The 11,473-nt window shown below is 39.5% G+C and overlaps 1 non-coding gene across 1 annotated transcript; it reads right to left on the reverse strand.

Annotated features, from left to right (window-relative positions):
- Positions 1-232: 232 nt before the first annotated feature.
- LOC112787636 (small nucleolar RNA R71) lies at positions 233-340 on the reverse strand. Its single transcript, XR_003195039.1, has one exon. It is a non-coding gene; the product is annotated as a small nucleolar RNA R71 (small nucleolar RNA).
- Positions 341-11,473: the final 11,133 nt, after the last annotated feature.

The following is an 11,473-nucleotide window of genomic DNA, read 5'->3' on the forward strand; positions in this document are numbered from 1 at the left end:
TGGACTTCCATCAAAAGATCCTTTTCAGTTCTTAACTGAATTCTTACAAATCTGTGATACTGTTAAGACCAATGGGGTTGATCCCAAGGTCTACAGGCTTATACTTTTCCCATTTGCTGTAAGAGACAGAGCTAGAATATGATTGGACTCTCAACCTAAAGATAGCCTGAACTCTTGGGATAAGCTGGTCACGGCTTTCTTAGCCAAGTTTTTTCCTCCTCAAAAGCTTAGCAAGCTTAGAGTGGATGTTCAAACCTTCAAATAGAAAGAAGGTGAATCCATCTATGAAGCTTGGGAGAGATACAAGCAACTGACCAAAAAGTGTCCTTCTGACATGCTTTCAGAATGGACCATCCTGGATATATTCTATGATGGTCTGTCTGAATTATCAAAGATGTCATTGGACCATTCTGCAGGTGGATCCATTCACCTAAAGAAAACGCCTACAGAAGCTCAGGAACTCATTAACATGGTTGCAAATAACCAGTTCATGTACACTTCTGAAAGGAATCCTGTGAGTAATGGGACGCCTCAGAGGAAGGGAGTTCTTGAAATTGATACGCTGAATGCCATATTGGTTCAGAATAAAATATTGACTCAGCAAGTCAATATGATTTCTCAGAGTTTGAATGGATTGCAAGCTGCATCCAACAGTACTAAAGAAGCATCTTCTGAAGAAGAAGCTTATGATCTTGAGAACCCTGCAATAGCAGAGGTGAATTACATGGGGGAACCCTATGGAAACACCTATAATCCCTCATGGAGAAATCATCCAAATTTCTCATGGAAGGATCAACAAAATCCTCAACAAGGCTTTAATAATGGTGGAAGAAATAGGTTTAGCAATAGCAAGCCTTTTCCATCATCCTCTCAGTAACAGACAGAGAATTCTGGGCAAAATCCATCTAACTTAGCAAATATAGTCTCTAATCTATCTAAGACCACTCTAAGCTTCACGAATGAAACAAGGTCCTCCATTAGAAATTTGGAGACACAAGTGGGCCAGCTGAGTAAAAGAGTCACTGAAACTCCTCCTAGTACTCTCCCAAGCAATACAGAAAAGAATCCAAAAAGAGAGTGCAAGGCCATAACCTTACTTGGTGTGGCCGAACCCAGAGAGGAGGAGAAGGACGTGAATCCTAGTGAGGAAGACCTCCTGGGACGTTCACTGATCAATAAGGAATTTTTCTTTGAGGAACCAAAGGAATCTGAGGCTCATCTAGAGACCATAGAGATTCCATTGAACCTCCTTTTACCATTCATGAGCTCTGATGACTATTCTTCCTCTGAAGAGGATGAAGACATCATTGAAGAGCAGGTTGCTAAATATCTAGGAGCCATCATGAAGTTGAATGCCAGTTTATTTGGTAATGATACTTGGGAGGATGAACCCCCCTTGTTCACCAATGAACTAAGTGCATTGATAAGGCAGACATTGCCTCAGAAGAAACCGGATCCCGAAAAGTTCTTCATACCTTGTACCATAGGCACCATGACCTTTGAGAAGGCTCTGTGTGACCTTGGGTCAGCGATAAACCTCATGCCACTCTCTGTAATAGATAAACTGAGAATCTTTGAGGTACAAGTTGCAAGAATCTCACTAGAGATGGCAGACAAATCAATGAAACAGGCTTATGGATTAGTAGAGGACTTGTTAGTAAAGGTTGAAGGCCTTTACATCCCTACTGATTTCATAATCCTAGACACTGGAAAGGATGAGGATGAATCCATCATCCTTGGAAGACCCTTCCTAGCCACAGCAAAAGCTGTGATTGATGTGGACAGAGGAGAATTGGTCCTTCAACTGAATGAGGACTACCTTGTATTTAAGACTCAAGGTTCTCCTTCTGTAACCATGGAGATGAAGCATGAAAAGCTTCTCTCAATGCAGAGTCAACCAAAGCCCCCACATTCAAACTCTAAGTTTGGTGTTGGGAGGTCCCAACAATGCTCTGAACATCTGTGAGGCTCCATGAGAGCTCACTGTCAAGCTATTGACATTAAAGAAGCGCTTGTTGGGAGGCAACCCAATGTTATTTAATTATATCTATTTATTTTCCATTGCTATTTTATGTTTTCTTTAGGTTGATGATCATGTGAAGTCACAAAAACTACTGAAAAATCAAAAACAGAATGAAAAACAGCATTAAAAATAGCTCACCCTGGAGGAAGAGCTTACTGGCGTTTAAACGCCAGTAAGAAGCATCAAACTGGCGTTTAATGTCAGAAAGAAGCATTAAACTGGCGTTTAACGCCAGAAAGAAGCATCAAGCTGGCGTTAAACGCCAGAAACAAGTACCAGACTGGCGTTTAATGCCAGAACATAGCATGGAATTGGCGTTAAATGCCAGAAACAAGCAGCAATCTGGCGTTTAACACCAGACATGCATTCTAAGGGCGTTTGCACGCCTAAATGGAGCAGGGATGTTAAGTCCTTGACCCCTCTGGATCTGTGGACCCCACAGGATCCCCACCTAACCCACCTCTTCTTCTCTCCTCTTCACACCTTTTCATACCTCTCTTTCCCAAATACCCTTCACCAATCACCTCCATACCTCTTCCCTAAATACCCTTAACCACTCACATCCATCCACTCTTCCCCATAAACCCCACCTACCTCCAAAATTCAAATTCTTTTCCCTCCCAAATCCAACCCTAATGGTCGAAACCTACCCTCCACCCCACCCCTATATAAACCCCTCAACACTACTCCATTTTCACACATTACAACCACCACTTCCCCCCTTGGCCGAATACACCTTCTCCCTCCATCTCCTCCATTTTCTTCTTCTTCTACTACTTCCTTTCTTCTTTTGCTCGGGGACAAGCAAACCTTTTAAGTTTGGTGTGGTAAAAACATTGCTTTTTGTTTTTTCATAACCATTAATGGCACCTAAGGCTAGAGAAACCTCAAGAAAGAAGAAAGGAAAGGCAATTGCTTCCACCTCTGAGTCATGGGAGATGGAGAGATTCATCTCAAACGTCTATCAAGACCACTTCTATGAAGTTGTGGCCAAGAAAAAGGTGATCCCTGAGGTCCCTTTTAAGCTCAAAAAGAGCGAATATCCAGAGATCCGACAAAAGATTAGAAGAAGAGGATGGGAAGTTCTCTCTAATCCTATTCAACAAGTCGGGATCTTAATGGTCCAAGAGTTCTATGCAAACGCATGGATCACTAGGAACCATGATCAAAGTAGGAACCCGAATCCAAAGAATTGGCTTACAATGGTTTGGGGGAAATACTTAGATTTCAGTCCGGAAAATGTAAGGTTGGCGTTCAACTTGCCAATGATGCAAGAAAACGCACCCCCCTACACTAGAAGGGTCAACTTTGATCAAAGGTTGGACCATGTCCTCATGGACATATGTGTGGAAGGAGCTCAATGAAAAGTTGACTCAAGAGGCAAGCCGGTTCAATTGAGAAGACCAGACCTTAAGCCTGTAGCTAGAGGATGGTTGGAGTTCATCCAACGCTCAATTATTCCTACTAGCAACCGGTCTGAAGTTACTGTAGACCGGGCCATCACGATCCATAGTATCATGATTGGGGAGGAAGTGGAAGTTCATGAGATTATACCTCAAGAACTCTACAAGGTGGCTGACAAGTCATCCACTTTGACAAGGTTAGCCTTTCCTCACCTCATTTGCCACCTCTGTAATTCGGCTGGAATTGACATAGAGGGAGATATTCTCATTGATGAGGACAAGCCCATCACTAAGAAAAGGATGGAAGAAACAAGAGATCATGGACCTCAACAAGAGCATGAGAAAATTTCTCACCATGAAATCCCTGAGATGCCTCAAGGGATGCACTTTCCTCCACAAAACTATTGGGAGCAAATCAACACCTCCCTAGGAGAATTAAGTTCCAACATGGGACAACGAAAGATGGAACACCAAGAGCACTCCATCATTCTCCATGAGATTAGAGAAGATCAAAGAGCTATGAGGGAGGAGCAACAAAGATAAGGAAGAGACATAGAGGAGCTCAAGAGCACCATTGGTTCTTCAAGAAGAGGAAGACGCCACCCTCACTAAGGTGGACCCGTTCCTTAATCTCCTTGTTCTTATTTTCCTATTTTTCGGTTCTTGAGCCTTATGTTTTATTTATGTTTGTGTCTTTACTATATGATCATTAGTGTTTAAGTGTCTATGTCTTAAAGCTATGAATGTCCTATGAATCCATCACCTCTCTTAATTGAAAAATATTCTAAAAACAAAAGAACAAGAAGTACATGATTTTGAATTCATCCTTGAAATTAGTTTAATTATTTTGATGTGGTGATAATACTTTTTGTTTTCTGAATGAATGCTTGAACAATGCATATGTCTTTTGAATTTGTTGTCTATGAATGTTAAAATTGTTGGCTCTTGAAAGAATGATGAAAAAGAAGAAATGTTATTTGATGATCTGAAAAATCATAAAAATGATTCTTGAAGCAAGAAAAAGCAATGAATAGAGAAAAGCTTGCGAAAAAAAAGAGAAGGCGAAAAAAAAAGAAAGAAAAAGAAAAAAAAAGCAAGCAAAAAAAGTCAATAGCCCTTAAAACCAAAAGGCAAGGGTAAAAAGGATCCAAGGCTTTGAACATCAGTGGATAGGAGGGCCCAAAGGAATAAAATCCTGGCCTAAGCGGCTAAACCAAGCTGTCCCTAACCATGTGCTTGTGGCGTGAAGGTGTCAAGTGAAAAGCTTGAGACTGAGCGGTTAAAGTCAAGGTCCAAAGCAAAAATAGAGTGTGCTTAAGAACCCTGGACACCTCTAATTGGGGACTTTAGCAAAGTTGAGTCACAATCTGAAAAGGTTCACCCAATTATGTGTCTGTGGCATTTATGTATCCGGTGGTAATACTGGAAAACAAAGTGTTTAGGGCCACGGCCAAGACACATAAAGTAGCTGTGTTCAAGAATCAACATACTGAACTAGGAGAATCAATAACACTATCTGAATTCTGAGTTCCCATAGATGCCAATCATTCTGAACTTCAAAGGATAAAGTGAGATGCCAAAACTGTTCAGAGGCAAAAAGCTACTAGTCCCGCTCATCTAATTGGAGCTAAGTTTCATTGATATTTGGAATTTATAGTATATTCTCTTCTTTTTATCCTATTTGATTTTCAGTTGCTTGGGGACAAGCAACAATTTAAGCTTGGTGTTGTGATGAGCGGATAATTTATACGCTTTTTGGCATTGTTTTTACATAGTTTTTAGTATGATTTGATTAGTTTTTAGTATATTTTTATTAGTTTTTAATTAAAAATCACATTTCTGGACTTTACTAGGAGTTTGTGTTTTTTTCTGTGATTTCAGGTATTTTCTGACTGAAATTGAAGGACTTGAGCAAAAATCTGATTCAGAGGCTGAAGAAGGACTACAGATGCTGTTGGATTCTGACCTCCCTGCACTCAAAGTGAATTTTCTAGAGCTACAGAAACCCAAATGGCGCACTCTTAATTGCGTTGGAAAGTAGACATCCAGGGCTTTCCAGCAATATATAATACCTCATACTTTGCCCAAGTTTAGACGATGCAAACTGGAGTTCAACGCCAGCTTTCTGCCCTATTCTGGCGTTAAACGCCAAAAACAAGTTGCAAAGCAGAGTTAAACGCCAGAAACAAGTTACAAACTGGCGTTCAACTCCAAGGAAGACCTCTACACTTGAAAGCTTCAACGCTCAGCCCAAGCACACACCAAGTAGGCCCGGAAGTGGATTTCTGCATCATTTACTCATTTATGTAAACCCTAGTAACTAGTTTAGTATAAATAGGACTTTTTACTATTGTATTTAGATCTATATTTTGATCATCTCTGGTTAGTCTTTGACTAATTTTGGGTTTTGAGATCACGTTTAGGGGGCTGGCCATTCGGCCATGCCTGGACCTTGTTCTTATGTATTTTCAACGGTAGAGTTTCTACACACCATAGATTAAGGTGTGGAGATCTGCTGTTCCTCATGAATTAATGCAAAGTACTATTGTTTTTCTATTCAACTCAAACTTTTTTCTTCTCTAAGATAATCATTCGCACACAAGAACATGATGAATGTGATGATTATGTGACCCTCATCACCATTCTCACTTATGAACGCGTGCCTGACAAACACTTCCGTTCTACATGAAAGCAAGCTTGAATGCATATCTCTTAGCCTCCTGATCTGTGATCAGAGTCTTCGTGGTTGATAAACCACTATTTCATGGTTTATCTTGTGCTCAATTGAGTGGATTTTATCAACTCTTTACCCACTTATTCATACTATTTGCATGGTTTTACATTTGCCTTCCTAATTATGTGCTTTGATTGAAAACATGCTTCTTTGGCCTTAAGTTCCCTATGTTTAAATCCTCTCTTATTACCATTAGATGCCTTGATATGTGTGTTAAGTATTTTCAGAGATTACAGGGCAGGAATGGCTCAGAGGGTGGAAAGGAAGCATGCAAAAGTGGAAGGAATACTAGAAGTTGGAGAAATTGCTAAACTGTCCAGCCTGACCTCTTCGCACTCAAACGGCTATAACTTTAGCTACAAAGGTCCAAACGATGCGGTTCCAGTTGCGTTGGAAAGCTAACGTCTGGGGCTTCGATTTGATATATAATATGCCATAGTTGCTATGACGCTAGGCGACGCGATCACGTACTCCATGCGGCCGCATCACAGTGACGGAAATCAGCGTGTTTGAATTCTTCTCCAGCGATTTCTGGGCTGTTTTCGACCCAGTTTGCGGCCTAGAAAACATAGATTAGAGGCTATAAAGTGTGAGAATCTATTCATTCATAAAAAAGGCTTTCATAATTCACAATTTTAGGAGTAGATGTAGTTTTTAGAGAGAGAGGTTCTCTCCTCTCTCTTAGGATTAGGATTTAGGACTTCTCTTAGTTTTAGGAGTGACTCTCAATCCTAGGTTCAATGTTCTTTTTATTTATTTCTCCAATTTAATTTGTATGTCAGATTTAAGTTCTTTTGTGAATGCAATTCGAGGTATTTTCAGACTTAATTTTGCTTTGCTTTATTTATATGAATGCTTTTAATTTAATTTAGATATTTTTCCTTTTGGTCTTGGTTAAGAAATCAGTAACTCAGGAATTATCCAACTCAATAGCATAATTGATAATTGTTATCTTTCTAATTGAATTGATCTTCAATAATCCCAATCTTTTCTTAGGAATTAACTAGGATTCAAAGATCTAACTAATTAGTCGCTTGACCTTCCCTTGTTATAGCAAAGGTTAACTAAGTGGAATTAAGATGCAGTTTTCATCATCATTGATAAGGATAACTAGACTGGACTTCCAATTTCTTATACCTTGCCAAGAGATTTTATTATTATTACTTTATTTTACTTGTCATTTAAATATACCTGTGCCCATTGCCCAAACTCAACATTCCCCAGAAAACTCATAACCAATAATAAATACACCTCCCTGCAATTCCTTGAAAAGACAACCCGAGGTTTAAATACTCGGTTATCAATTTTAAAGGGGTTTGTTACTTGTGACAACCAAAACGTTTGTAAGAAAGGTTAATTGCTTGGTTTAGTAACTATACTTACAACGAGAGTTTGCTATAACCTCTAAACCATCAATCTTCAGTTCTTTAAAATGGCGCCGTTGCCGGGGAATTGCAAACGTGTGCCTTATTATTGGTTATTGTAAATATTTTATTTTTGCTTGTTTATTTGTTTTTGTTTTTGTTTTTATTTTTGCTTTTTCTTAAATTAAGAGGTTATTGGTTTTTATTTTAAAATTTTTTTATTTTATCTTATCTTATTTCAAAAATCAAATTTCAAATTTCAAAAATTCAAAATTCAAAAATTTAAAATATAAATTTATTTTTATTTTATTTTTTAATTTTTTATTAGCTACTATGAATTCTCACCCCTCTCGCTTCAAGTTTGATTCCAATGTTGTTGTTAGGAATGGAAACTATAATGAGAACAGGCATCAAGGTTGGAAGAATCAAAGATGGGAGGAGCCACAAGGATTTGATCAACCCTCATAGCAACAACCACCTCCAATGGACTATCAACAACCATTCTGTGATGCATATCAATGCAATGGCTATGGTGAGCAATCTTTTGATTATCAACAACCACCACCATATGCCTATGAACCCCCTCCTCAACATAACTTTGGACCACCAAACTCACAAGCCCCTTTCCGCCATTCACCTCTATATAATCCCAACTCTCAACCACCATACCAACCACCTTATGAGCCATATGAACCATATATAGAGCCACCCCAATTCCAACCCAATTACTCACAAGAACCACCACTTCAATATTCACCATCTCCATATCCATCAATCCAAGAGCACTATGATCCTATTGATGAAAGCCGAGTGCATCAAGAGACAAAGGATCGTTTCAAGGAAACAGTAGATCGATGTCATGCAACCATTCATCAATTGGGGCAAGCAATAATGAGTCAATTAGCTTCCCGATGTTCGGACACTCAAGAAACCCCCATGGCTTCATGTGGACAATCTAATGAAGAACGTAGTATGAAGGAGATACTAGAAACTCCAGTGAACAGTACGGAGCATGACTTTGTACTGTAACAAGTAGAGGAAGCCGGGATTATTGAAGAAGAAGAATTGGTTGCAGATTTAAGAGATGCAGAACCTCCATGGGAAAGTCAATTTATCAAGCCTCCTTCAAAGGCGTTTGAAATCGATGTTGAGGAGGGTGTACAACCTCCAAAGCATATCACAGTTAAATACTTGAAAGAGGTTGATCAAGAGATGGAGATTCAAGAAGAAGAAGCATAACCTCCCATGCCCTTGGAAAGCAATGAAGAGGAAATTGAATTGGAAGAAAGCTGCCAAGAGGAAGAGGTTGAAATTGAAGAAGCTTGCAAAGAGGTGGTAATTATCAGAGAAGAGCACAACGGAGTGGAGCTTGCAATTTTATTGAAAATACCTCCCCCTAAGTTGCCATCATCCTTCACAACATTCAAATGGGTAAATTTCATATCCCTTAGCTTTCTAATCCCACTTGAATATGGGCTACTGAAGACGGATGGTCAACTTAGAGCTCTTTGTGGCATTAAGAGTAAGAGGAAGATGACCAGTGGTAAGAGTTGTCCTGCAAGGTTCATTATGGTTGGAAGCTTTAAGTTTAAACGCAAAGGTTGGTGTAAAGCTCAATTGAATGGGTCTAGGAAGTTGTTTGGATGCTTCAGTGAGAATTCTAAAGCTGAACCACCTGGATGGAATCATGATAATCAACTTGAAGACAGGTGTAAAAGCAAGATTTGGGATCCTGGAATCTGTTCTGACATCCAACACCCCGGGAGTCTAAGAATCTGTTTAAAGCTGCTCAAAGGCTTTACGTGCCTAGTTTGGGATCCCGGAAGCTATTGGAATTACAAACATTGGTGGAGATTCCTGGATGAGTTCAAACACAAGCCACCATAACAGGAAGCTCACCAAATGTCCAACTTAAGGACTTTAACTAAAAGTGCTAGGTGGGAGACAACCCACCATGGTATAATCATTCCTTTCTCAATTTTAATTTTATTTAGTTTTGTTTGTTTTTGAATTTTATTTTGTTATATTGAACCTGGAGTTTTGCATCACATTCATATTAACACTGCATTCTGCATTTTTTTTTCAGATTATAAAAAAAAAAAGCACGCACGCGACACGGCAGCGTCGCTGACGCGTCCGCGTCACCAGTGCAATGGGAAGAAAAGAAAATGAACAGAAAGTTACGCAGGAGCAGGGCTGGAGGCATGCCAATGGCACAAATTACCCCACGCGACCGCGTCACTGATGCGACCGCGTCATATGGGAATAATGGCCTCCCACGCGACGGCGTGCCCCATGCGGCCGCGTGACCTGAAAATCGACGTAAAAGGGGTGCATGGCCGAAAGTTGTGCTGGAGTTGGGCTGGACTCGTGCTGGAAGCCCAAGCCCTCCCACGCGAACGCGTGCCCCACGCGTCTGCGTCATATTGGAAATAAGGCCACCCGCGCGATCGCGTCGACCACGCGACCGCGTCACCCTGGATTTTGGCAATACTGAGTTTTGAACAGAGAGTTGTGCGACCGCGAGGCTGTACTCGCACCACTAGCACAAATCAAGTCACGTGATCGCGTGCCCCACGCGTCTGCGTCGCCCAACCTTATCGCGCACCACACGACCGCGTTGCCAGCGTCGCACAACTTATCCAGATTAGTGCCAATTTTCTTATCTTTTCTTCTCCGAATCCTTATTCTTCTTATCTTTTCTTATTTCTTTCTTCTTCCTTTCTTATTTTCTCTCACTTCCATTCTATTTTATTTAATTTATTTGCATACTTTCATTCATTGCATATTTTTATTGTTCTAAAATTATTATTGGTGTTCAAATGTTCTTATTCAACTGTTACATCTTTTCTGGTATTTTCTTGGTGCTTAGTGACTTGTTTCATTCTTATTGAGTAATATTATTTAAATCAATGCCAATCTTTTATATCTATATTACTCTTGCATTGACATGAATTTATATTATCTCTCCTTCCCCATTCTCTTCTCCATTGTTGCAAATTTTCGCACCACTGGTATGCCATGTGCTTCTATTGTTTTCTCACTTGCATGTTGTAGCTACCATGTAATTGAGACCCTCATTATTTGGCATCAACCAACCCATGTTTTATTTATTTTCCTATCTTTATTTCTGAATTACTCTTCTTCCCTTTTTCTTTCAGGATGGCCACCCGGAAGGGAACCGGAAGACGTTTACATGGGGAGACAAACAAGTCCATCAGCAAAATCCTTGGAGAAAAGCATCAGTTGGAGAAGACCCGTCCACCTGCACATCTCAGCATGCACCGAGGACGGTGCAATCTTTAAGTGTGGGGAGGTCGATACCGATCTCTATGGGTTAGTACTTTCTTGTCTTAACACCAATGTTTAAATTTTTCTTTGTAGTTAGTTGTTGCATTTGCATGTTTGATTGCATGATTATTTGATTTTTGTGCATATTTTACCACTCGGTTAAAGTAATATTTTCTTTTTCAAGAAACCTTTTAGAGAATTTCACTAATTTGAATAAAATTTAATGTTACACTTGTTTGAAGAGATATTATACTGGAACATGGTTTAGAACTCGAACACACAAAACCTGTGAAATTTTTTTGAGCCTATTTGAATTGGTTGCATTTTATCAACCAAAAATTTTGTTTTAGTGTGTATTTTTCTCTCTAAAATTGTGATCTTTGTCTTGCTTAATTCTATATTTCCATTATTTGATGTATGCATGCACCTATATGATTGAGGCCTTTGTTTCACTGAGCTTACATACCCATATGGCCTTACCTTTCATTATCCTTTGCAAACAAATTTGAGCCTATTTTACCCCTTTTTATTCTTTATTTTAGCTCATCACTAACTCTAAGCGGAAAACAATAATGTCCTTAATTTGAATCCTTGGTTAGCTTAGACTAGTGAGAGTGCTTATGATTTAAGTATGGAAAAAGTGGATTTGGAAATATTT

Source organism: Arachis hypogaea, chromosome 20 (genome assembly GCF_003086295.3).
Source record: "Arachis hypogaea cultivar Tifrunner chromosome 20, arahy.Tifrunner.gnm2.J5K5, whole genome shotgun sequence".
In the NCBI taxonomy this organism is placed as follows: Eukaryota; Viridiplantae; Streptophyta; class Magnoliopsida; order Fabales; family Fabaceae; genus Arachis; species Arachis hypogaea.